Below are 27,082 nucleotides of genomic sequence, written 5' to 3'. Positions count from 1 at the left end.
TACAATGCACCGATTTTGGAGGAAATCTTGCTAAGGTTCAAACGTGAAGACATAGGTCGGGTGTGAGATGCTAGAGTGTGTGCCAACCTCCTCGTATTTGAGTGAGCACAACCATTTGGAGGGGCACAAAGGCAGTCACACTCAAGCACTCCGACTTATGCACATAGAACAAGATTTCCATCAACTTATCCGTCATTGAAGAAGCAAAGCGATCCACGGCATAAACGTGTGTCCGTTTATGTTACCTCTATGAAAAGTGGATTCGGGAGTATTTTTTGTGCAAAGTAGTTACTGTTCACAACTGGCCAAAAATGACAGTTTCAGAGAATCCACACGGGCGTGTGGAAATTATCCACGCCTGTGTGGAAATTCCACAGGGGCGTGTGACATCATACACGCCCGTGTAGTCACCCGATTCTAGCCCTATTTAAAGCCAATTTCAACCCTGATTTCAGTATTCTTTTCTCCATCTTTTCCCCAACTTGCGAGAAGGCTTTGGCTAGGGTTTTGGAGAGGTTCTATGGCTCCGACATCGTCATTCCTGAAGAAGAAGGTTGGTAGGGGAGCTTCCGTCGAGGCGTATCCTATACCGGACGAGGAAATCCTTGGACGACGAGTAGAGGACTCTCCGCAAGACCATCGACACGCACTCATCGAGGGGTTTTTTATGGATTCATTGCTTTTACATTCAATTTCTTTGATTGTACTTAGCTCCATAGAGAGCTAAACCCCTAGTGGGTACTTGGGTTATTGTGAACCCTAGGATGTATTCGTTTCTTTGAACTTCTTTTATTATGCTTTCAATAAATTGATGTTTATTGTGAGTTCCAACCTTGAATGCTTGATTGTATGAACATTTCCCCTAGAGTGACACTAGGGTTGAGAGTTCTTGTTGGTAACCTTGTGAGTGAGTGACACACCACTTGATTAGCGTGAAGGCATTCCGGTGAACTTATTGTCTTTGGTTGGTTGAAAATTTTTCTAGGTAAAAAATTCCACCATATCGAACCTCCTATTACTAATACTAAAGTGAGCACGAGTAAAGAGCTAAAATCAGTGATGTAAGCTTGATTAATTGCTTCGCTCAACCCGAAATCCTGTATTCTTGCACTTTGACAGAAGCTGTCTGCCAATCCCACCATTACCCTTTCCGGCGACCTGAGTAGTTTAGCACGATATCCTCGGGTAGGATCGACCGCAGCCGCTATTTTTTTGACGGGCATCTTTGTGATCTCGAGCTTTAATGTTTTCCAGGCCGAAGCTACAGATTTTTCCACATTTTTGTTTTTGAAATCTCAAAATTCTTTATAAAAAATTATATAATTGCATAAATGGATTTTTCCAATACAATATAAGTTGACTTCCATTTTCTCAAAGTTGTTTTTTTCTATTCACACCCTAGACAATTTAATTAATTAAAAAAGGGTTTTTTCTTTTTCTCTTCATTCTTTTTTTCTTGAATTCCGAGCGGTAGTTTCACGATTGCTTTGTCAACGGAGAGAAAAAAAAATGATTAATCAATGGCGAGAGGTACTTTCTTATGACTGTCCGCAAACCGGCCCCGAGACTAGGTTTACTCTCTACTATATATAATGAAATTAAATCTCTCTGGGTTTTCCATAAGAAGGGGATAATAGATTTTGAAGCACTAATCGCTAACTGAATCTCTTGGGGTCTATCAATGAAATAAAACTTGATGTTTGTCCCAAGAACAAAAGAATGTTTATATACACTCAAATGGGTCCTGACTCGCATTAGTTTAACTTTTCTTTTATAATTGGACGGGCCTTCCTACGTTCATTATAGACCGAACGGGAAGAGATCGTACTTTCACCACTGTAGACCAGCTTTTATAAAGACATTTGGGCAACAGTTATTCTTTCCGATGACATTCTGTCGGTCTAACTATAAAAATAAAGTGTCACGTTGGACCTAAACACTCCTGTGGAGGTTCGTTCTATTGGATCCCCCGGTCTTTCGGTTTTAGCATGCCAAAACCGTCATAGCCAAATCAACTAAATCGATTTCCAAAATATGGCCTTCTGTTTCAATGTTATGATTGGCTTCGGCTCCCTCCTGCACCATTACCTCTAGGTGTTGGAGGTCAAGTAACCAGTAGTCCCCCACAATTAATTAACTTCTTTGGTTGAGGATGATGGTGGTTTTCCTCAAGTGGCTCCTGAGCCTATAATATATAATATAAGGCTCTAAGAGCACCTGAGCGCATTCTCCTATGCAACAGCCCATCCAGCAGAAGCACCCCCAACAACCGCAGAACTGTCATTATGTTTGTCCCAATGGTGAGACAAGTGGAGCCTTAGCGGCAGTTCACGGCAGCAAAATTATTTCAATGTTGCTTAAGCAGGGTTTAGTTTTGCTCTTTCCTAAGCATCAGCCACCAAACCCGGAATCCAAACACCTATTGCAAATTGCAAAAGAATGAAGGCCATCCCACAAATCGTTGTAGGAATCTTCAACACAAGATTCAAGATCTAATTGAAGAAGGGAAGATTGCCGTGACAGATGAAGCATCCCCTATTGCGCCCAATCTCAACGAGCAAGTAGCAGTTTCAAAAGATCCACTCCCTTCAGCCTCTGCTTTCAGTCCTTTCTTTCCACTTACCTTAACCGCTTACTAGATTAGATAGGCTAGCTAAGGCGTACATTGTTCTATCTTTGATATAGAAAAGAAAGTCAGTTTGAAGTTGACCAAGTAAGTGTTCCATTAGCCTTCTACTAGCACTTGCTTTCTTACCGTAGCTCAGTCAAGCTTCCCCTTCAACTTCCTCGCCCTATCTGAGTACCTTGCTAGCCTTACAACACTTCCAGAGTCTGTTCCATTAGTCTCTTCTCTTGTTGGAAAAGGGATTTATTTCGACCTATTAGTATTAGTATATAAGTTGGCTGGCTAGCCTTATGAATCTAAAGCTAGCGCTATTAGCACTGGGGTGTATCTAGACACTATTGCGTACGCTAGCTTGCTGCTTGCTGGTCAGTAGCTCTAGTTGGCATCATTGAATCCCGATAGTGCCATCGTATAACGTTTAATAAATAAGAGCATGCCTACTTTTATTATTTCACAATATCCACTAATCGTTGTTTCCAGATATGGTTGCCAGCTGACATCTCTTCTAATTCGTCGATACGAGAAGAAAATTGTTGTGTGGAGGAATCAATATCTCAACATAAGCCAAGCGGCAGATCTTGTGCCACTCCACCAGGTCGTATGAAACTAGCATGCATCCTGCCTCCCGAGACTCTTTCAATGAATTCCAACAATTTCTCCTGCTCCTCAAAAGCCCAATGGAACGGAGTTGATGCTCCCACATCCATAGCATGAGTATTTGAAGCAAGTGAATGATTTGATATTCGAGTTAGTTCATGGAATAACACTCGTATATATTGAGCTTGTCATGGTACCTCGCAATTCAAAAGTCTCTCTACGGCTGAAGAATGAGCCTATTCTTGGGCCATCATAAAAACATAGATAGGGTCAACGATGGAACGAACAATGAAACTTTATAACAGCTTTTTCGTACACGTTCACTTGCATCACATACATAAGTGCTCTCTAAACCGTGCAATAAGGTCACCCATATTACGGCTCTCCCACTGGAGTGACCTTAGCCCCGGGCCATGCTATTCCATGATATTGGAAAAATAGCAGCCTAACTTCTTTTTATAATCATCTTGAATGCTGGGCGCCTTTTGAATATGAGTGGGGTTCGTAGGTGGCTCGTTGGTGGAGCCAAACCGAAGGAAGAGCAAAAGGAAGGTTGGGTGCTTGTAGGGCGAGGCCATCTGGCCTCTGACAAGGTCCCCTTGCGTATATCCCGCATGTGCACTGGTTTGTCAAAGTAATAATCCCGGATGAGCGGGTATCGAATCCACAGGGAATAGGGAATAAAAATACTTAATTCTATTCTTAGCTATGTGAAAGACCAGTAGTGATAATTGTGACAATGATTCAATTCTCGACAGTAAAACACAAGTAAGAAGGCACGAATAAAGGAGAAGGTAAGGCAATCGATAAAGATGGGGTACTTGGATAATGTTCTGCCTAGGATAATTGATTCAAGTGCAAGAACCCTCTATTATGCTTCCCAATCAATGCAATGGTGAGTCATGGAAATCCTTAATTACATAGTCCCAAATCTAAGGTCAACTATGCCAAACTCTACACATGTCCCAAAGGAGAGATTAGATAACCTCTTAACCTCACTTTCGCATAGAGTTGCAATGAGCTCTAGGGATTCGATAAAGGCCTAAATGTATGTATTTTTATATGTATTAATCGTGTATTATTTGTGAACATGTTAATGAATTGATGCCCGTTTTATGTCTAAATTGGTTATTTCGGTGTTGCAGGGTCTTAAATGAGTCAAACGATGCTCAAAAAAATGTAAATCGGATGAATTCGATATCAAAAAGCGGCATTTTTGGGGTCCCAGCATCGTAGCGGCATCGTAGCGGAATCGTAGCGTGTCATTGTTCTTGCCGCGGGCATTTGGTCGGGAGTTTCACGGGCTCCATGCGCCCGCATGGATGCCCGTGAGGTTTGCTCGGAAATTCTCAAGGCTCGACATCGTAGCAAAAAAACACCGTAGTATAAATCATCGTAGCCGAGTACTCGTAGCACCGACATGTTTTTCGGGCATTTGGTCGTGAGCTTTCACGGGCTCCATGCGCCCGCATGGAGCCCGCATGGACCCGACGGGATTTAAATAGAACATGATTTTTCTAGGGCAAAGGGAGAGTTTTTTTGGGGAGTTTTTTTCTCTTAGGGCCTCTAGGGCTGCCGCCCCACTCTTCCCACCCGGGCGATCTCATCGCGCAAGGCTTCACCAAGAGGGAGACAAACTTTGAAGGAGAAGATAGGGAGAAGATCCTAGTCATCAAAAGTATCATTTGAGGAGAGATCTCTTCAAATCTTCAAGATCTTCACCATCTAAGGGGATCTAAAGCTAGAGGGAGTAGTTCTTACTTCTCTTCTTCTTTATTTGTTCCTTGGATTTGTATGAGTGGTCCTCTTTCATGAGGCACTAACTTATTTGTGATTTGGATATGATGAACTCTAGGGTTGATTGTTTGTAATTTGGATGATCATCTTTATTGATGTATTGTTGGATGTTGTATTTCTTTTTATGGAAACTTGTAGTTTGTGGTTCAAGTCTTGTGTACTTTGATGTGTTGATTTGCATGAGAACTCTGTATTTCAACTTCTAGGTTGTACTTGGTTGCGTGACCATCGCCCTTGTACTAGACACACTTGGCTTGAAGGGATCCATGTACAAATACACCGTGACCATCGGGTATTTTGTACCCCTCCAGCAATTAGGGTTGGACCTAGTTTGAGTATCGACCCTGATTAGAGATTTCCCTAAGTGTAATGCAATCATACGAGGATTTGGGCAGAAGCGATTCTGACCCAATACTTGTATGGGATTAGGGTTCAATTGCCGTGACCATCGGGTTGAGCTAATTTAGGATTCTCTTGGCCCAACTACCATCTCGCATTTCATCCCTAAATTCAGGACCTAATGACAACCCTAGGGGGATTCGTTGTCCAAATCACTCCCCTTAACTGCTTGATTCTCCCTTGAGTTCAGTATTGTGTAGTAGTACCCCGGATTTCATTGTAGTTAATTCTTTCTCTTTTTATAATTACTATTCATCTTTCGGAGTGTTAGGCTAGGAAATAGACGAAAGGGAAGTAATAGTAGCTCCTTGGGCCTGTGGGAATACGATCCCTCTCGTGCTCGCACGAGAGGTATTACTTGACGACTCCGTGCACTTGCGGATCTCTCATCAGATTCCAAGTGATAAATCTCTTCCTAATTATAGACCTAACCCTTTGGTCCAGGTTGAAGGTCCCTAACAACGATTAAGCTCTAGATACTAAGATCACCTCAACGTTTCACTCCGTTGCACACGCAACTAAGCCACAGCGGAAGTTCATCCCTTAGACCATTCACTCTATTATGGCCGCAAAGAACTCGAGGAGCGGAGATAGAATCTATCATGACGGAGGGGAAAAGGGACTGCTCCTGTACCTCTCGACTCAGCCTCTCAATCCTCTCTAACCTAGCTTTGTCTAACGCTCGTGGTGTGTCACTCACTCACAAGGTTACCAACGAGAACTCTCAACCCTAGTGTCACTCTATGGGAAATGTTCATACAATCAAGCATTCAAGGTTGGAACTCACAATAAACATCAATTAATTGAAAGCATAATAAAGAGATTCAATGAAATGAATACATCCTATGGTTCACAAATACCCAAGTACCCACTAGGGGTTTAGCTCTCCATGGAGCTAAGTACAATCAAAGAAATAGAATGTAAAAAGCAATGAATCCATAAAGAAACCCCCTCGATAGTCGTGTCGATGGTCTTGTGGAAAGTCCTCTACTCATCGTCCAAGGATTCACTCGTCCGGTATAGGACACGCCTCGATGGAAGCTCCACTACCAACCTTCTTCCTAAGGAATGACGATGTCAGAGCCATAGAACATCTCCAAAACCTTGGCCAATACCCCTCAAAACCCTAGCCGAAGCCCTCTCTCAAGTTGGGGAAAAGATGGAGTAAAGAATACTAAAATCGGGGCTGATTCGGATTTAAAAATGGCTGGAATCGGCCGACTACACGGGCGTGGATGGTTCACGCGTCCGTGCGGAATTTCCACACGGGCATGGATAATTTCCACACGCCCGTGTGGATTCTCTAAACTCCTGTTTTCTCGAGCGGTGTGAGCGAGTGCTTTGCTACGAGTGCTTGATACCGTGTTGCTACGATGTACTCTACGATCCACTGAATAGCTTTCCCGAATCCATACTTTCATCGGAGTAGCATAAGCGGGCACGCGTTCACGTCGTGGATCACTTGCTTCTTCAATGATAGGCAAGTTGGTGGAGCTCTTGTTCTATGTGCATAAGTCGGAATGCTCGAGTGTGACTGCCTTTGTGCCCCTCCAAATGGACGTGCCAAACTCGAATACGAGGAGGTTGGCACACACTCTAGCATCTCACATCCGACCTATGTCTTCGCGTTTGAACCTTAGCAAGATTTCCTCCAAAATCGACATTGGCTTCTTTCCTTCATACTCGACCTCACAACCCTACCTGCATAAAAGTAACATAAAAACACACATATTAGTGTAAAACCTAAGAAAAGTAATGCTCAACATAAGGAATGAACGCTTCGCATTCATATCGCACAAGCACTTATCAAACTCCCCCACACTAAAGCTTTTTGCTTGTCCTCAAGCAAAAAAATTAAAACGTTATGTGCATCAATGAAGAAAAATATTGAAAGTGCTTGGCCTTAGGGTTCACCAAAGTATACAAAGAGAGCATTCTACAAAGTAAGGGAAATTTCAACACTAAATACGAAAAAAATCAATGCTCTAGCTAAAAACTTGAATAAAAAAAGGATACAAAAACCGAAATCGGTATGCGTGTGTGAACTCACTCAAAGTCAACCCAAATGTATACTCCTCAAAGTTCTAAGTACAAGGGACTTATTTATCTACAAAAGCGACAAACAATTTCAAAGATGGTAGTAGCTTCACACATCCTCTAAGGTAGCCCTCTCCAAAGCGGCCGCTTGGGATGGCTTTCACACTTTCGAGGTGGTAGCTCTTTCTCACGGAGTGGTAGCTTTCACTCATCCTATGAGATAGCTCTTTCTCTCATTAGGGCATAGCTAGTATCCGACTTATGAGAGTAGCTTCATACTTCATAGGTGGTAGCTCTTTCCACCCAACAAGCACAAATAAACAATAAAACTTTTTGAAATTCAACACAAGAAACAACTATAACTAGTCCCTTTAACATCAAACTTGAGTTTCCAAAAAGAGTCTAATAAGTGAGTAGTGTAACAAGTATAAATCGGGGCAAAAAATTCCTGAGACATTCAAGCAAAACTAGAGCATGAAAACATTCAATGTTAGAAATTCTCCTAAACTCAAGAATACAATCCTTGCAACTAAAGGTGAACCGCCATTGGCTATGTGAGCATATATCAATCAAGAACAATAGAAAAAGAATGTGTGCACTATGAAACTTCCCCCCACACTTAAGTTGTACATTGTCCCCAATGTACACATGCAAACTCACTCAAAAATATATATCATTCAAAAAGCAAATGTGGGAGAAGTAATCAAAACAATACTCCCCTGACTCCTAGTGTTGTGTTTGATGAAGCTAATTCCATGGGGGTAGTGTTTCGACTGGTTGTGAAGCTCACATGGCTAAGTGCCTAAGCACCTTGGCTGTGCCCATAACTAAGTCTCAATTTCCCAAGAAGACAAAGACCATCGCACGCATACGAGGGAGGGGTTTGAGTGAAGCTCAATAAAAAAACAAAAATATACTCGAGTATATATAAAAGATAGACAATGAATACAACTTGAGATGCAAAAATGAAAATAAAGCTCGAGAAAGGAGAAGTCCTTTACGAGTGAACAAGTCTAAAAATAAAATGCATAAAAAGAAAAAAAGGGAAAACTAAAAGTCAAATATCGGTGTCGCCCTCGGGGCTCCGGTCTTTGCTTTGCTACTGCTGGTGAAGATGCACATGGTGGGTCCACCGGTGCCGGGGTAGGGGATGAGGGTGCAGTAGATGCCGAGGGAGCTTAAGGAGTCCTCGGTCGCAAAACAAATGAAGAGGTGACGTCTCACTCTAAGATCTGCATGTACGTCGAAAGCGTGCCATGAACTACGTGTCTTGAGTGGCTTGTGTGGCCCTGATCTCGGAAACCTCTGCCCGCACCACTCCAAAGCATTCTCGAGCCTCTCAAAGCGATCATGGGTTTGAGATGGTGTAAACGAACATCTGAGGGGTATATTCTCCGCTCGCTGGAGGTATGTCGAGTCTCCATTGGTGCTTGGTCGGGGCTCATCACCGTTATCCTCAAATGGTATATTCAGACACATAAACACCATTTGGATATTCTAGGACCAAACCCATGAGCCTCATTGTCTCTAACCCTAGTGGTGCTTGTATGATTATCTTCTCGGCTCTGCCGATTGTGTCTCGTAGATCCATCCCCAAAATGAGTCTTGTAATGTATGGACCCGAGAAAATGACACCTAGTCTGGGATACTGTCCTTGATGCTTGAAATACTCCACTAAAATGTGCCCCAGATGGACCGGCTCATTCCGCACCATGGAGTATAAGTACAGAAGTTCTTGCTTTTTTATGACTCCCGTGCTATCACCGCAACCATTCACTGACCTGCTTATGATGGCGTGAAGATATCTATAACTAGGTCGAGATAAACATGAGGCCTTAGACACTCCTGGTTCATATCGCCCCTTACCACATAGTATTCTATACGCCACTGTGGGAGATAAACCCGACATGTAAATTGGAAGACGCTCATACTCCTCCAGTCTCAGTATACTCCTCATCGTATAAACCAAGTCTAGTGGAGAACTGTGTGACGCTCATACTATGATGTTGCCCAAAAGCTCTGAACTGAATAGTCCCGACACTATCAAAATGAGCATAAGAGCGGTCGAACTCAAATGAAGCAAGCACCTCTAGAGTGAGTGAACGGATAGCATGGTCATGAATATTCAATATCTTGTGCCAACTACCGACCGATAATAGTTTCTCGACCTCATCAGCCATGTTATCTGCTAGTTGCACCTTGCTGAGTGACCCAACATCCGGGATTCGCGTTTGACCAAACTTAAGCTTCCATAACTGATTGCTTCCCCACAAGTGTACGGAATCACCAAATGACACTTCCTCTAGCCGTGGGTCTCCTTCCTTCAAATCGTGGTAGATCTCCCCTTAAATGATGTTGCCTTCTTGGCTTGAGAATCTTGGACCTTGGGCTTGGATGATCTTCTAGCTTCCTTGCCCTTCTTCTCCTCCCCAAGGTCGCCCAAAAACTCCCAAGTGCTCTCCCAAAAGTCGGCCAAGAAAAGGGCCAGACCAAAAGTCCCCTTTTTCGCCCTAAAAAGTTGGTATTTATACCCCACGAGGGCATACTGGGTTGTATGGGGGTCGTATAGCACCCAAAAAAACCCTAGATTCAGTGATACATCACGGGGTGCATACGTGCCCCCATCTCTGGGTAGTATGGAAATGCAGGGCAGACACTCCAAATCAATCTGCATTTTCTGAGTGTATCACGGCCCCGATCATCGGGTAGTATGGGGGTAGTATGAAAGTTCTGTTTTTCTTCTCTTTTTCGCCCAAATGATATCTTCTTGTTCTCCATGGCTTCCTTATGCCCTACAAAACAAATAGTAGAGCGGTTAAGCATAAAGCGGGCATCAAACCTCACAAAAATACATGCAAAGTGAATACGATATATACATGAAAACATCTACATTTAGACACTTATCAAATATCGCCACACTTAGCGTTGCTTGTCCCCAAGCAAACAACTCATGAAAAAAACAAAGAGATTGAGAAGTGGCTAAATGCATTACCTCTGGCATCAAGTAAATATAAGACTCCAAAAGCAATGGACAATGATACATAGATGTTGAGTCATAGTCAATAAGCATAATAAAAATATCCTGTCTCACCCCTTATATGTTTGTGCCTTGTAAGTGAATCTTATATCTCATATGCCCTGATATGGTCTAGCCTATGGACTTCAATTAGTACAGCTCTAGATGCTAATCACTCCACTTACAAAGAATACTAAGTCTTAAACTACTAAGTGCTACTTCAATGGCCAAGTAAGATCCTTCTAATTCTATAGCTTGAAACTAAATCCACTTTCTACTCAAAACCTTTGGTAGGTACTCAAAAAGATCACTAGGTTTTATTTTCATTTTATCATTCATTTCAAATTTTTGAGTCCGACTAACGTAGACCGCAAAAAAATCATTTTTGAAATCTTTACGGAGGGTGCACATCTTTGGTTAGGCACAAGAGCCACCCAACTACTCGATTCATGATCCACATAGACGCATTCATGCTTCAATAGCAGAGGAATACTGACATAGACTCATTTTTTTATATTTTTTTTTTCTTTTACATTCACCCTAGATCACATCTTTAGAGAACACTACATGCCACAAAATTAGGATTAGCTCAACAAGACTTAGAAGTTCTTAAGAGTCCATTGATGGAAAGAACTTAGTGTTCTAAGGCCAAGTACTCAAAGTAGTGTGTTACGCATACAAGAGAGTTAGAGAGTAGTCACATTGGCTATTCCTAGGGCATCAACAAAAAATTCAGTGCACATGACAATACTAGGGGTAAAACAGGATTCAATAAAGCATAGAAACAAGTAACTCACATCAATCATTAGTCCAAGCTAAAAGAATCTTACAAGAATGAACAAAGCCATCATAGGTAACATTAGCATGTAGCAAATGATCCTAAAACATGAAATACACCCATCCCCACACTTAGTGTTGTACATTGCCCTCAATGTACACTAATCATGAAAAACATGCAAGATGAAGCAATGCAAATATAGAGGGTGAAAACGAACTCCCCGGTTCAACTTGTGCTGGTCGTGAGGTAGGACGTTAGAAAATGTGTGGTGAGTAATACATGTCCCGTCCGACCTCTATTAAAACCAGGAAAGCTCACCAAATTCCCTTAATGCCCTGCGAGGCAAAAAGGGGACATCATCATTCCACAAAGATTTAAAAATACAAGCATAAGGGACAAACTTGGGAGTAGTTAACAAAAACACAAAGATGAAAATAAACTAAAGTTCGACAACACAAGTCAGTAGGGTAGAACCATGCCAACTCAACAAAAAATACAAAAGCGAAGCAAGCAACGATGAAACAATAAGTGTCCAAGCTCCAACAAGCTGCTACTCATCACAATGCGGTGCTGGTGGTGGTGGCATGGTGATAGAGGAAGTGGCTACGAGTGTGCGAGGATGAACCACGAGTGGGAGGAGATGAAAGCGGTGAAGATCCGCCTCAAGCCGGTCTCGTCCCTCAATGATCCGGTGAGCGGCCACGAATCTCACGCTCGCTCCCGACACACGACTGAACCTCGCCCTCAATCCCTCTCGATCGCATGTCGAAGTCGGGGTAAAGATGTAGCACGGGGGTAGGAGGCAGGTGTGCAATCGGGGTCTAACTCTGCTAGTGCTCGATCTATCATCGACTAGACTCACCAGTGGCCTGGTGGTGTGTGGGGCGGCCACGCGTGCTCACCAAACCGATTGCTTGTATGTGGGTTGGTCCGAGGGGTACTGTACCTCCTACAACGGTCATGCCTCGCGTCTGCTCAAGTAAACCCATGCCACGGATCAATCTAGTCACATAGGGCCCAATAAATATATCTCCCAATCGTGAATACGAGCCCTAGTGAAGAAATACATCGGCGACAAGATGGCAAAGGTGAGTAGGACATCGCTCAAAGATGCCATACATTGTATAAATATCAGCATGAGTGACAACCCCCTTGCTATCGGTCCGGCCCCAAATAAATCGAGCAATCAAAGCATGAATGAATCTATGTGCCGGGTCAATCATGCGTGAAGCCTTTCGTGTTTGATCATCACCCGCCAAAGTCGCCCAATAGTTTCTTCGACCAACTCCACTTGGGAAATCAAGCTTAAGATGTTTGCCGGGCATGGAGTTGATAAACTCATCATCATAGATTCCCAAGTACTTGGCAAAATCCAAGTGGTGCATAGTACGCTTCCTTCCAAAAGCTTGAAAACAGATTGTGAGAATTTTCCTATTCCACACAGAATCTCCATCTTGTTGTGCCTCAAATGTACTCAAAACCTCCAATGTTAATTGACGAAAGGTTGGGTCATTCCCTTACATGACTTGCAATCCCAAGATTCTCCATAAGTCCCCACTCAAGGTAGTACAATGTTCCAAATGGTTTGGTTTTCAGTCGATCATATCTCTCTCGATGATGGGATAGCTTGAAGATGGGCTCATCGGGTGTAGAGGAGGGCCCGATGGTCCATGGGCGCTTGGAGGCGAGCCGTTTTGTGTTAGGCATCCCTACAATGAAGATAAACTTTGTTCAAGCTCATAGGGATACAAGATAAAGCAAAAGAAAATGCTAGAGGTAGAGGAAACACATGAAAAGCCAAATTTTTAAGGTCATTTGGCCGTATGGGGGCCGTATGGTCACTATTCATCCAGCAGGAGTCTCCCCTATATTCAAATCATCAAAACTATTTACATAAATTTGAAGGAAAACTCAACCATGACATTCACATCATTCAAACCAAGCAAAATGCTAAAAGAAATCCCACAAAAATCTCCAAGAATGCCCAAGAAATAAGAAAAAAATAAAACTAGGGCATAGAAAAAGCATACAGATGAAATCTTGAGAAAACAAGCTTTAAACTTGGGGAAAACCAATAGATTGACGTCTCAAATGGATGAGGAGAGGATTTAGGTAGAAAAATGAAGAGATTTGGTCAAGAATTGAGTGAGAATGAAGAGAAAAATCGGGTGGAGAAAGAGAGAAAAAGAAGAGAATGGAAGAAGGAGAGAGAGAGGGATTAAATGGGGGGAAACCCGATCCCATACAGCCCCCATAGGGCCCAGTATGGGGGCCGTATGGGCCAAATGGCCCTCTCGGCCGAGAGAGCATCCCGTAACAGACGGCCCCATATAGGGGGCCGTATGGGAGGCACGTCTGTGATGGCACAGAGCCTCTGTGTCATCTCGGGGACGGCCACCATACTGCCCAATGAAGGTTGTATACCCATTAAAACCAATAAAAACTTCAAAAAAACCTGCCACAAATGATGAAAAATGATAAACCAAGCTCAAAGACTCCTCAAAAAATGAGTGAATTGAATTAACACCTAAATATGAGTTTCTCAAGAAGTTGCACAAACATACCACAATTTAAATGATGAGAGCGCTACGCCAAGTGTGTGAGCATGGACTTATTCAAAAGTAAAACAAGACTAAGAAATACGAAAATTTGATATGAACTAGGAACTAAAATATGAAAAATGCAAGCAAAGACCACCGAACACTTGGGTTGCCTCCCAAGAAGCGCTTGTTTAACGTCACGAGCCTGACGTACCTCATTCCTTACCTCATTTAGAAACTTAATGGCCCAATAAGCTTTATGCTCGAGCTCAACTGGTAAATGGCAAGCTTTTCCATAGACTAGTCTATATGGAGTGATCCCAATAGGAGTCTTGTAGGCTGTTCTGTATGCCCAGAGAGTGTCATCGAGATGTTCTGTCCAATCTCTTCGGTTCTGAGATACAGTCTTCTCCAGGATTCACTTTAAGTCCCTGTTGGACACTTCTACTTGCCCGCTAGTTTGTAGGTGGTATGCTATTACCATTTTATGGAAAACTCCATAGCGCTTCAATATCTTTACGAATTGGGTATTACAGAAATGAGTGCCTCTGTCACTGATGATAGCCCGTGGTGTGCCAAACCTGGAGAATAATTTCTTCAAAAATTTCCCCACCACCCTCGCATCATTTGTTTGCAATGCTTGAGCCTCCACCCATTTAGACACATAATCAACTGCCACGAGTATGAACTTGTATCCATGGGAGCTCGAAAAAGGTCCCATAAAATAAATCCCCCACACATCAAAAACTTCACAGGCTTGGTTCCAATTTTGGGACATCTCATCCCGACGAGATATGTTACCACCCGCTGTCATCTATCACAAGCTTGAATGAATTTCTGGGTGTCATGGAACACCGATGGCCAATAGAAACCTGCATCAAGAATTTTCTTCGTTGTTCTATTCACATTATAATGGCCACCAGTGGGTCCTGAGTGGCAATACCTCAAAATGCTTAGACCCTCAGCCCTAGAAACACATCTTCGAGCTACCTGATAGGAACAAACCCTGAATAGGTATGGATCTTCCCAGATGTAGTGCTTGAGGTCTGAAAAGAATTTCTTCCTTTGTTGATATGTAAACCATTTCGGGATGACCCCACCAACCAAGTAATTAGCGAAATTGGCAAAACAGGGTGGTTCCTTCTCTTCTACTACCTGGATATTATACAAGTGTTCTTCAGGAATGAGTCATTAATGTCCTTGTCTCTTATAGTTTCTGCGCTAGAGCCCTCCAAACGGGATAAATGATCAGCTGCAAGATTCTCTGCTCCCCGCTTATCCTTAATCTCCAGGTCAAATTCTTGAAGCAGCAAGACCCACCTAATAAAACGTGGTTTGGCATCTGATTTACTAAGAAAGTACCTTAAAGCTGAATGAGCGGTGTACACCACCACTTTAGAAAGAACCAAATATGACCAGAACTTATCAAAGGCAAATACCACGGAAAGTAGCTCCTTTTCAGTCATAGTGTAATTTGCTTGGGCTCCCGTTAGAGTCTTACTTGCGTAGTAAATGGGGTGGAAATGTTTGTCCCTCCACTGACCAAGCATCGCCCTCAACTGCAAACTCACTTGCATCACACATCAATTCGAATAGGGAGTCCCAATCTGGAGCTACCATAATCGGCGCTTGAATTAGTTTCTCCTTGAGTGCCATGAAGGATGTCATGCAGATCATTATCGAACTTCGAATGGGACATCCTTTTCCAATAACCTTGTTAGGGGTCTAGCAATTTTAGAAAAAAATCCTTGATGAATCTTCTATAGAACCCGGCATGTCCTAAAAACCTTCTTATGGCCCTCACAGAATTTGGAGGTGGCAATTTTTCGATGGTGGAAATCTTTGCCTTGTCAACCTTAATTCCATCATTTGAAATTTTGTGCCCCAAGACTATCCCCTCTTGGACCATGAAATGGCATTTCTCCCAACTTAGCAAAAGATTGGTCTCCTCACATCGAATGAGGACCCGCTCAAGGTTCTTGAGGCACACATCGAATGAATCACCAAAGACGGAAAAATTATCCATAAACACCTCCATAAAATCTTCTACCATGTCTTCAAAAATGGCCGTCATGCATCTCTGAAAGGTTGCCAGGGCGTTACATAGCCCGAAAGGCATCCGGCGATAAGCAAATGTGCCATACGGACAAGTGAATGTAGTCTTCTCCTGATCTTTGGGGTGATGGGAATTTGGAAATAACCGGAGAACCCATCCAAAAATAATAGTAGGCATGCCCGACTAACCACTCCAAAGATCCCCGGTCAATGAATGGTAGGGGAAAAATGATCTTTTCGGTGGCATCATTCAATTTTTCTATAGTCAATGCATACCCTCCACCCGGTTGTTGTACGAGTCGGGATTAACTCATTTTTCTCATTGGTGATCACGGTCATTCCCCCTTCTTTGGGACCACTTGTACATGGCTTACACACTCACTGCTTACTTCGAACGGCTCATCCCACTTTGGTGTTATCAGGATTGGTGCTTGCACTAACTTTTCTTTCAGCACATTAAATGCATTCAGACAGTCATTTTTGAAATCAAAAAGAGTATCCTTCTCCAAGAGTTTTGTCAACAGTTGGGAGATCTTTGAAAAGTCCTTAATGAACGTTCTGTAAAAACCTGCATTACCCAAGAAACTGCGGATCCCTTTAACATTCGTAGGCAGAGGAAGCTTTTCAATTATGTCAATCTTCACCTTATCCACCTCCATGCCTGCCTGGGAAATCTTATGTCCAAGGACAATGCCTTCTTGCACCATAAAGTGACACTTCTCCCAGTTGAGGATGAGATTTGTCTCTTTACATCTCACTAAGAATATTTCCAAATTATTTAACCAAGCATCGAAAGAGTCCCCAAATACTAAAAAATCACCCATGAAAACTTCCATAATATCTTCGAGAAAGTCATCAAAAATGGCCGTCATGCAGCGCTGGAATGTTGCAGGAGCATTACACAACCCGAAAGGCATTCTTCTATAAGCAAAAGTACCATAAGGGCAAGTAAATGTGGTTTTCTCCTGATCTTCTAGAGCTATTGGGATTTGAAAGTATCCCGACATGCCATCAAGGAAACAGTAGAAATGATGCCCCGCTAGTCGTTCCAACATTTGGTTAATAAATGGCAAAGGAAAGTGATCTTTTCGAGTGACATCATTCAGTCTTCTATAGTCAATGCAAACTCGCCAACCAGCAACTGTCCTAGTGGGGATTAACTCATTCTTTTCATTCTTCACTACTGTTATTCCTCCTTTTTTCGGGATAACTTGGGTCGGGCTCACCAACTTGCTGTCTGATATGGGATAGATGATTCCTGCATCCAAAAGTTTTATTACCTCCACCTTAACAACTTCCTTCATATTCGGGTTCAATCTTCACTAAGGTTGGATCATAGATTTGTAGTCATCCTCCATTAGGATCTTATAAGTGCAGAATGATGGGTTTATACCCATAATATCAGAGATCTTCCATGCAATAGCTGATTTGTGCTTTTTTAACATGCTAACAAGCTTATCCTTCTGCTCTGCAGATAAGTTTGAAGCTACAATCACAGGGAGTTTAGAGTCCTCCATTAAGAATGCATATTGCAAATGTGTTGGAAAAGTTTTCAGCTCAAGTTCTGGTGGTTCAACAATTGATGGGCGTAAGCTGTCCTCCTTCAATTTATCAATCTCCTCGAAATCATTTACCTCATGTTCACAGTTATTCTCCTCCTTTTCTAACTGGGTATCTATTTCTTTACAATCTGCAACGGATATCAGTGTGTCTATTCCACATAGTTCCACTTTTGAAATAGCTACTCCAACTGAAAAGAGTTCCTGAATTTGGTCTCGATAGAAAGAATCAAACTGAGCAAGGATCCTTTCTACACTTTCCTCCAACTGGTCGCTCATTAACACCGACATGGATTCCTCAAACTGCTTTATCACATTATCTAATTCACAGTTTTTCCATTAAATCCTGGCGATGTAGTCTTCAACCGATTCTTCTACTGGCTGTTGAGTTGTACACTGCTCATGGTGAGAATAACAAAGGAGAAGGTAAGGCAATCGATAAAGATGGGGTACTTGCATAATGCTCCGCCTAGGATAATTGATTCAAGTGCAAGAACCCTCTATTATGCTTCCCAATCAATGCAATGGTGAGTCGTGGAAATCCTTAATTACATAGTCCCAAATCTAAGGTCAACTATGCCTAACTCTATACATGTCCAGGAGGAGAGATTAGATAAGTTCTTAACCTCGCACTCGCATAGAGTTGCAATGAGCTCTAGGGATTCAAAGTGATAAATCTCTTCCTAATTATAGACCTAACCCTTTGGTCCAGGTGGAAGGTCGCTAACCATGATTAAGACCTAGATACTAAGATCACCTCAACACTTCACTCCGTTGCACGCGCAACTAAGCCCCAGCGGAAGTTCATCCCTTAGACCATTCACTCTATTATGGCCGCAAAGAACTTGGGGAACGCAGATAGAATCTATCACGTCGTAGGGGAAAGGGGACGTTCCTGTACCTCTCGACTCACACTCTCAACCCTCTCTAACCTAGCTTTTTCTAACGCTCGTGGTGTGTCACTCACTCACAAGGTTACCAATGAGAACTTTCAACCCTAGTGTCACTCTATGGGAAATGTTCATACAATCAAGCATTCAAGGTTGGAACTCACAATTAACATCAATTAATTGAAAGCATAATAAAGAGATTCAATGAAATGAATACATCCTAAGGTTCACAAATACCCAAGTACCCACTAGGGGTTTAGCTCTCCATGGAGCTAAGTACAATCAAAGAAATAGAATGTAAAAGCAATGAATCCATAAAGAAACCCATTGGATAGTCATATCGATGGTCTTGTGGAAAGTCCTCTACTCGTCATCCAAGGATTCCCTCGTCAGGTATAGGACACGCCTCGACGGAAGCTCCCCTACCAACCTTCTTCCTAAGGAATGACGATGTCGGATCAATAGAACCTCTCCAAAACCTTGGCCAATACCCCTCAAAACCCTAGTCAAAGCCCTCTCTCAAGTTGGGGAAAAGATGGAGAAAAGAATACTAAAATCGGGGCTGATTCGGCTTTAAATAGGGCTGAAATCGGCCGACTACACGGCCGTGGATGGTTCACACGCCCGTGCGGAATTTCTACACGGGCGTGGATAATTTCCACACGCCCGTGTGGATTCTCTGAACTCCTGTTTTCTCGGCCGGCTATGAACAGTGCTGCTACAGTACCGTCTACCGTGTTGTTGCAGTGCTCTTCTACAGAATCTGTCCTGAATAGTTTCCCGAATCCATACTTTCATCGGAGTAACGCAAACGGGCACACGTTCACGTCGTGGATCACTTGCTTCTTTAATGATAGGCAAGTTGGTGGAGCTTTTGTTCTATGTGCATAAGTCGGAATGCTCGAGTGTGACTGCCTTTGTGCCCCTCCAAATGGATGTGCCAAACTCGAATACGAGGAGGTTGGCACACACTCTAGCATCTCACATCCGACCTATGTCTTCGCGTTTGAACCTTAGCAAGATTTCCTCCAAAATCAGTGCATTGTGATCCACATTGGCTTCTTTCCGTCACCCTCGGCCTCACAACCCTACCTGCACAAAAGTAACATAAAAACACACAAATTAGTGTAAAAACCTGAGAAAAATAATGCACAATATAAGGAATGAACGTTTCGCATTCATATCGCACAAGTACTTATCAGCCTCAAATAGGAGGGGGTTTAGCTCTGGATCCCGCCTGCTTGCAGAAATGAATGGATCGGAGGGGGGGCTGGGTTTTATTTCTGGACCGGGCGGGAAGTGAACCAGAAGAAGAATAGAAGTGCGCCTTCCCTATCGAGAAAAAGGTGATGTCATCTATCTCGACCAGTTTCCCGAAGCGTTGGAAAGAAAGACCGGCTCAGAGAATTACTGGCCCCCCTATCGTTTCGCCAACAAAGAAGTCATCCTTGACTTGACGATTGACCATTCCTTCCCTACCGAGCCATCTCTCTTCGCCATTCGAAGTACTTACCTCTATCTTCCTTTTTTTATAACAAACAAAAAAAAAAGAAAGACTTTTTTAAAAATTAAATTCAAAAAAGACTTCGTCTGTGATTTTATCGGCCCCAAGGGAATTTACTCGACCCATTCTACAGTCTCCCACACTGCTCAATTGTGCGACTCCGTATGAGGGCCTCTTTCCCTTTTGCTCTGCCCACTCTCCGTTCACACGGTTATCAAAGCAGAGTAAGGGTGGGCAGTAGGTACCACGAGCCCTCTGTCCCACACATCTATCAACAAGCAAGTACAGTTCACCGGTTCCACCGAATGCTCGTATCTCTCAGCAAAAAATCGTGTGAGTGTGCAGTTATGCTTTGGATGCTTCACCATGGAATAAATCGACCCAGTTCCTATTCTTTTCTGGTGCACTCGCTTTGTATCTCTGACACACAAGGAAGGATGTGGTGGGAAGGAAGAAGCCCTAGCCTTTATCCGGTCGATCATTCCGCTGGGATCTTACATTCACGCCTCCGTTGGACTGTCCCTTGGGGATGTAGTTGTAGATACGTGAGTCTTAGTGCGTCGTTGGCTTCACCTGTTATCTCCTTCTATGACATGCTATTGTCGTCGCCATATTCAATATGTCACTTAGTCATATCTGCCTCGCTGCGGGTCAGCACCTTCGAAAGAAGCGGAGGACTTCATTTAGTGACTCCGCGATCGCCCTCTGAACAATCATAATAAGGTAAAGCTTGAAGATACCTTTTGTACTCTATTAATTACTTAGTCCCTCTAGTCGGGTGGGCGCCGGCCGGTCTTTCGGCCAGATCTTCCTGAAAACTGTACGTACGGGTCTTCCCGCATGCGCCTCCCGCCATTCGAGGTGGCCCAGCCCTGCATTTATTCGCAAATCCAGTAGTGAAATTGAGACTGCTCGACCTCAAAAGCTAATTTGCGTGTAGGTAGCGCTGTCTGTCTACCATTGACTCTATCTATTCATTGATCTATTGGCTTGCTCCGTCCCTTTTTTTCCAAGAATGAATGAGCTGCTCGGAAAAAGCCTTCCATTTCCGTCAAATGACCCAGCCTTCTCTGGCTCTTACACCGTTCGGGCTCCCCTATGCTCCCCCGGAGCAGGCCTACCATGCTTCGTGTCTGCGCCATTTTTGCCAGATGGTCTTTGCCAGTAGTGCCATTCTCCCTGCAGGTTGTCTGTATTGGTGAGTTGTCCCTTGCTGCTACGTTCTGTTAGGCGCTATGGGAAAAAAAAGAAATTAAGTGGTTGACATGGACAGCAGGCACGTTACACGTTCCACTGTGTCGAGATGTGAGGTGCAGGTGGTGATGATCACCCCGGGGTATGGGCCACCGCCCATGACGAGCACTCCAGGACCTGCCAACGCTCGTGAAAACCCAGGTCGGTCGGTCCTCCATTCATCCGACCGGATGTGTGGATAGCGAGGCCACCTTCACAACCTTCTTCCTTCTATTGCTATTAAAAGTCAGGTAGGATGATTCACTTGAGTTGATCAACCTCCACCCTGCCGGGGACCGAGCAGGGCATAGCTAGCGGTATAGGAGCGTACTCAGCGTCAGTGGCTTCATGCCGCACTGGAGTGATCCAATATGTGGTTTCGCATGTTCCACCACTTCTCCATTCATTTCCAATACTGATCGTGAAACACCATGAGCAGCAGGATGTTGAGGTCCAAAATTCAAAGTGAAATTCTTGATTTACCGGTTCCTAGTTGTCATGGGAAAGAAATAAGAAAGAGATTATTCCCCTAGAGCTTGTCCAGTACCACCAGTACTAAAAATGCATCTCCTTCGCCCGCGCGCGTCTACCTAGCACTGCCACCTTGCATGCAAACGAAGCACTATTAGCAGCAATTAATAGCTCACTTAGTGATGATAGATGCAATCAGTGCCCTTGATTGATTATTTAAGATAGAAGGATCATAGCATCCCGGAACCATGACATCCAGCAGCAACAACATCTCCTTGCATGCAAGAGACTTCTATGCCGGCCGTTATTCCCGTCTCTGTGTTGAAAAAAAGCTTAGTTGCTTTTTGCTTATTATTCTTTGCCAACCAACCACTTGGTACCAAGCAAGCGGTTAGCTGTAGCGCTTTCAAAGTAGAAGAGTGGTGTAAGATAAGAAGCACCCTCTTTGTCTTGAAAGAAAGTGAGTAAGCATAGCGAAGTGTATACGTTAGATAAGTAAGCAGCGTAATAAGGCGGCCTTTTCAGAAAGTCCCCAATTCAATTGAAAACAAAAGAAAAAAGTCATGAATACTAGTGTCCCAGAAGAGAACATATGATTGATTGAATGAAGTGGCTGGCATGGTGAGAAAATGAAGTCTTGGTCCCATGCACCATGCATGTTGCCTGCTTTTGTCATGCAGGCTCCCCACGCTGAATAACATTGGGGCTGTTTGCCTTTAGTAAAGATAGGGAAGACCCACTCGCTGACCCCTCTCCTCCTTCCTATGGATGACAAAAGCAGAATGCTCCTTATTACATTACAAATCTATAGGGCATAGGGTGTATAAGACTTGATTTGCGGGAGTCAAGGTCTATCTTGTATAAGAGAGCAAATTGGCTCTCCCTATAAATATAAAAAAGGCCTCCGGCAGGGCTCCTATTCTATCTAAGTGGGAGCAGGGTTCACCCTCCGCTGGGAGATGGAAGGGCAACCATGCAGAATGCAAGGCGTGTGTGGAAGCGAGCAGGTAGGAATGAAGGTCGTGAATGATACACTCGAATTTCTTACCACCCGGTGCTTCGACCACATAAGAAATAAGGAAGAACTCAATTCAAATTCATTTCTAAATGAAAAAAAACTGAGGAACCTTCAGCTCTTGGCGGCCTTGGAAAGTCGATTCGACGTCAGTGGAAGGAAGAATGCATCAAGCACGACAGAGAAGAAAGGACGAATCACCTGCCGATCTTTGATCCAACAAAACTATTCCAGAAGAATATATACATATTAATCGGCACAAAAGAAAAGCAATCTCCATCAATCTACGCTCATTGAGGAGACGGTTACATAGAAAAAAAAAGGGGGCAAACGAAAGAGATGTGTGGCTGAGGGGAGGAGAGACAGAACGCATGCATTGAAAGGGGACTTTCAAGCTTGACTTGTTAGCTAGTAGCCCGAACACTTAGTAGCTTACTTTCAGATCGTTCTACCACGAGCTACTATCACTCACGAAGACTTGCTCTTGTACACAAAGAAAGGAAGGCGAGACTACCGGCACTTACTCTGATCTATCCGAATAGTGTGGGCTAGCTAGGTTGGATTGAGTAGTTCGTTTTCTTACACTCCATTGTGTATTGGATGGCACACAAAGGGTTAAGGCAAAGTGTGATTGCTCACTTCTCTGCGCTAAGTGTGTTTAGCCTATGAGAAAGACTGCCAAAGCGAACAAGAGCGGATGTAATGAAAAGCGTCAATCGTCGGATCTGAAATCACCTATGGTCATCTCCTGGACATGGCCTTTTCTGGTAACCTCTGAATGAATGTAGTCCTATTAGGCTAGTCTGATCCTATCCCAATCCTTTGGCTTGGTCTATCTTAGGCCACCCACAACCTTTGCTCGAGACGCCTACACTCCAGAAAGGGTAGTCAATCTTCGAAATAAGATGAATAGCTCTTCACTGGGATGCTGAGTTCTAAGCTTGTCGTCTCATGCCTTCCAACTTCCTTGTGTGGTTGGTAACTATTCATTGGCTTTCTCTATTTACGCAGGGCTGACATTTACTGACCTAGTTGGATGGTCGGTCTTTAGCTTAGTTATGAGATGGACATTTCTTTGATTTGATGAATAGGCCAATCGAATCGGGATCGGAGGGGCCAGTGCTTCTAGGTGTAAGACCTTTGCGACCAAGCCAATGAGATGATTGCCAATTTTGTTCAGAAACAGCAACTTCCCAGCTAAACCCAGCTTTGAAGAGATGATGCAGGCACGAGTCCCTGTATCATTCCATTATACAGACGGCAGGGGTATGGATGCGTATCACATCTATTGCCATCTTCAAGACAGACATCATTCTGATTTATCCAATCTTGTTGATTGTGTAGAAACAAAAAATGATGTTGTTTATGTCATTCACTCTGTTGCTATTAGGGATAAGGTTAATCCCTTAGAGTATCCGTCGGTCCCCATCCGTTATAAAGGAAAAAATTGTGAGTGCTCTCTTCTTGATGTACAACTTCTATCTTTGTAGCTTATCTCTGATTCCTTGTCATGAAGGCTGACAAACTAATTTCGTCATGCAGTTTCATCTATCAGACCCAAGGAAAGTGGAAGACAAAAGCCGGTGGATCTAAGAGATCAACAGCAGTCAAAGAGTAATCAAAACGAGACGAGCTCTACAAAACCACTCATCATACACAAGCAAAGCAACTAGCCACACATGAAGGAGTGTGTGCTCTGCAATATCTAAGCTACCCTCATCTAACTTAGATTAGATGTCTTCACAGAGATGTGCAATAAAGCCCCAATCAGGAGAGCAAGCATCGAGAAGCATCTGGCGGATCATGGCCTTATGATTATGATAAAGCATGATGTAATCAAGATCCCTTCAGAAAATCCCAACCACAATTCTCAGGGCAAGCGTTTTCCCAGGCTAAAATGCTAAAAGTATGCGGCAAAACCTGTGAGAGTTGTAGTTAGGAGATAAATGTTCAGTTCAGGGCGAGAAGAATATCTTCTGTACCCAGCTTCTCTCAGCCTCATAGAGACTCTAATATCGCTAACACCAACAGACCAATAGACAGACATCCATGCAATAGCATGACGAGCCGCACGGAGCATCTTTATGCTCACTGGAGACAAATCATGACCATAGATACGAAAGAGCTTGGCGAATTCGCATGTGGAAATATGAGATTTCTTTACTGAAATCTTGACACCCAATTGGTCAATAATAGACCGATAGCCTTCCGCAATGGCAAATGACGATATCATCACCAAGGAGAGCATAATGCTTGAAAACACAATTAGGATACACCTTTTCCGTGCAGTACCACAAAATGAAGTGATGGCACAGCGCGAAGAGCGGGCAAGACCCAACAGTTGGGCGGTAGCAAAACGAATGAGATGACTCAATCCAAGTCGACGAGAATCACGAGAGGTCTGGCAAGAGAAAACATTCGTACCAAGACCACAAGCAATTCACGCAAATTCAGTGAGCCGATTAAACTTAGCTTCGTTAATAAGACCTTGCACTGCCAGAGTAAATTAGTTAGTGACAAATGAGAAATCGAAAGAAAAGAGAGATTTAACCTTTCGAAGCTAGTCATACCTGATCGAACGTACCTAAATAAATAGGAATTAATTTAAGAACAGACATAGACAAGTCATGTGTAGGTTGAATTTTAAATTGCTTAAAGGCAATCGGGATCGTGAAGACCCGACATTTGCCACCACCTTCTTCCTGGCCAAACGACCCGGTGAAAATGGTTGCATCAATGCGTCGTCAGACGCCCAGACATTCATCCGATCAAGGAGAGAACGACAATAACCGTAAACTAGAAATCCTTTCCTTATCTTTAGAATGACGTATGATAAGCATTGCTTACCTTGCAATGAGCATGACAGCAACTCAGAACGGTATGTTTAGTGATGATTAGGTCTGTGTTCATTGACTGAGCCTGAATAGATTTTGATAGCTGAGCCATGTATGCTTTCCTACCTTATCCCAACGATCTTCTGTATGATTCGGACCTCACTTACCATGCTCCACGGGTCTCGTTGAGGCATTCTTAAGGTCTTCTGTAAGAAAACTGCGCTTCCCCTCAGTAGTCAAACCATATGTAACAGATATCCATGCATAACAAGATTGGCTCAGTCTCAATCAGTTGGAAGAGGTGAAGGAGGGAAGCTCAATGCGTGCTAGCCGTGCCAGGCAGGGATCAAATCTTTTTCTTTCGGTATCCATAAGAAGAAGCCCATTCTTTTTGGGGTGGACAAAAGGGAAGAACGTTTGGTGTAATTTAATCATAAAAAGTCAAAAGGCCTTTTTGCCCCTTCTTTTTTAGGCAGTCCGGGCAGAAGAAAGAAAGAGCGCTCTTTCTTTTCACTACCTGAGTCACAGCCAAGTCTAACCTCAAGTTTGCTTGCTTCTTTAGATTAGAGTAGTACTCCCTCCCAAGGGTAGTGGGTAGGCTTTACGAACCATAGTGTCGGGGGTTCGAATCCCTCCTCGCCCACAACCGGCCAAAAAGGGAAGGACCTTTCCTTTACCTCTTGGGGTAGGAAAAATCATGATCGGGATAGCGGACGCAAAGCTATTGAACTATGGGTCTTTTGTCGAAATGGAATGGCCTTACTTTTTCTTTTTATTTATCGTGAATGCTTCGATCATTACATATAGTAACCGGGTGGGAATCAGCATATTTGTGTTTTACTCCCCGTAATTCTTCCTCAGCCAGGCTTGGGCAGAATAGTAGAGCAAGTACAAGTATTAGTAGCATAGCTAAAATGCGTTCCTCGTCATTGTCATTAATATGTTTGCTCGCGGTAATTGTGGCCTATCGGGAGAATCGATGATCTGCATCTTTGATGCACTGCTAGTACATCATCTGAGAATTCTTAATTGGTTAGTTGTAAGTAAATAGCCCCCAGGCTATTTACAAGGTATTATCCCGGATCTACGCCGAGGACGGTGATTCTCAAATATCGTAGAACAGAATGGGATACGATGAGATAGAATGCAATAGAAGGAACGGAACGGGTTACCTACTCCTAACGGTCAAAGCGAGCCCTTTAATTCAATTCTTCATTCTTTAATTAGGAATTAATCAAATCTCCCCAAGTAGGATTCGAACCTACGACCAGTCAGTTAACAGCCAACCGCTCTACCACTGAGCTACTGAGGAACAACGGGAGATCTCGACCTCATAGAGTTCAACTCCCTGTTCTCAACCCATGAACAATATGAGTCCGAAGCTTCCTTCGTAACTCTCGGAACTTCTTCGTAGTGGCTCCGTTCCATGCCTCATTTCATAGGGAACCTCAAAGTGGCTCTATTTCATTATATTCCATCTATATTCCAATTCCATTCATTTAATATCCCTTTGGTGTCAGTGACATAACATAAGAGATGTCATTTATAGTCTATCTCTTTCTATATATGGAAAGTTAAGAAATCATCATATAATAATCGAGAAATTGCAATAGAAAAGAAAAAAAGGGGAGGTTTGCGATGATTTTGAAATCTTTTTCTACTAGGTAATCTATTATCCTTATGCATAAAGATAATAAATTCGGTCGTTGTGGTCGGACTCTATTATGGATT

The 27,082-nt window shown here is 43.2% G+C and overlaps 1 non-coding gene and 1 pseudogene across 1 annotated transcript; both read right to left on the bottom strand.

The window, feature by feature from the left end:
• Window positions 1-3,072: 3,072 nt before the first annotated feature.
• On the bottom strand, window positions 3,073-21,533 carry LOC120268523 (annotated as a pseudogene).
• Window positions 21,534-26,591: 5,058 nt separating this feature from the next.
• On the bottom strand, window positions 26,592-26,663 carry TRNAN-GUU. Its single transcript has one exon. It is a non-coding gene; the product is annotated as a tRNA-Asn (tRNA).
• Window positions 26,664-27,082: the final 419 nt, after the last annotated feature.

Source organism: Dioscorea cayenensis, chromosome 9, assembly GCF_009730915.1.
Source record: "Dioscorea cayenensis subsp. rotundata cultivar TDr96_F1 chromosome 9, TDr96_F1_v2_PseudoChromosome.rev07_lg8_w22 25.fasta, whole genome shotgun sequence".
NCBI classification, from domain to species: Eukaryota; Viridiplantae; Streptophyta; class Magnoliopsida; order Dioscoreales; family Dioscoreaceae; genus Dioscorea; species Dioscorea cayenensis.
The sequence above is the reverse complement of the archived record's forward strand: the minus strand, read 5'-3'. Positions and strand labels throughout refer to the sequence as shown.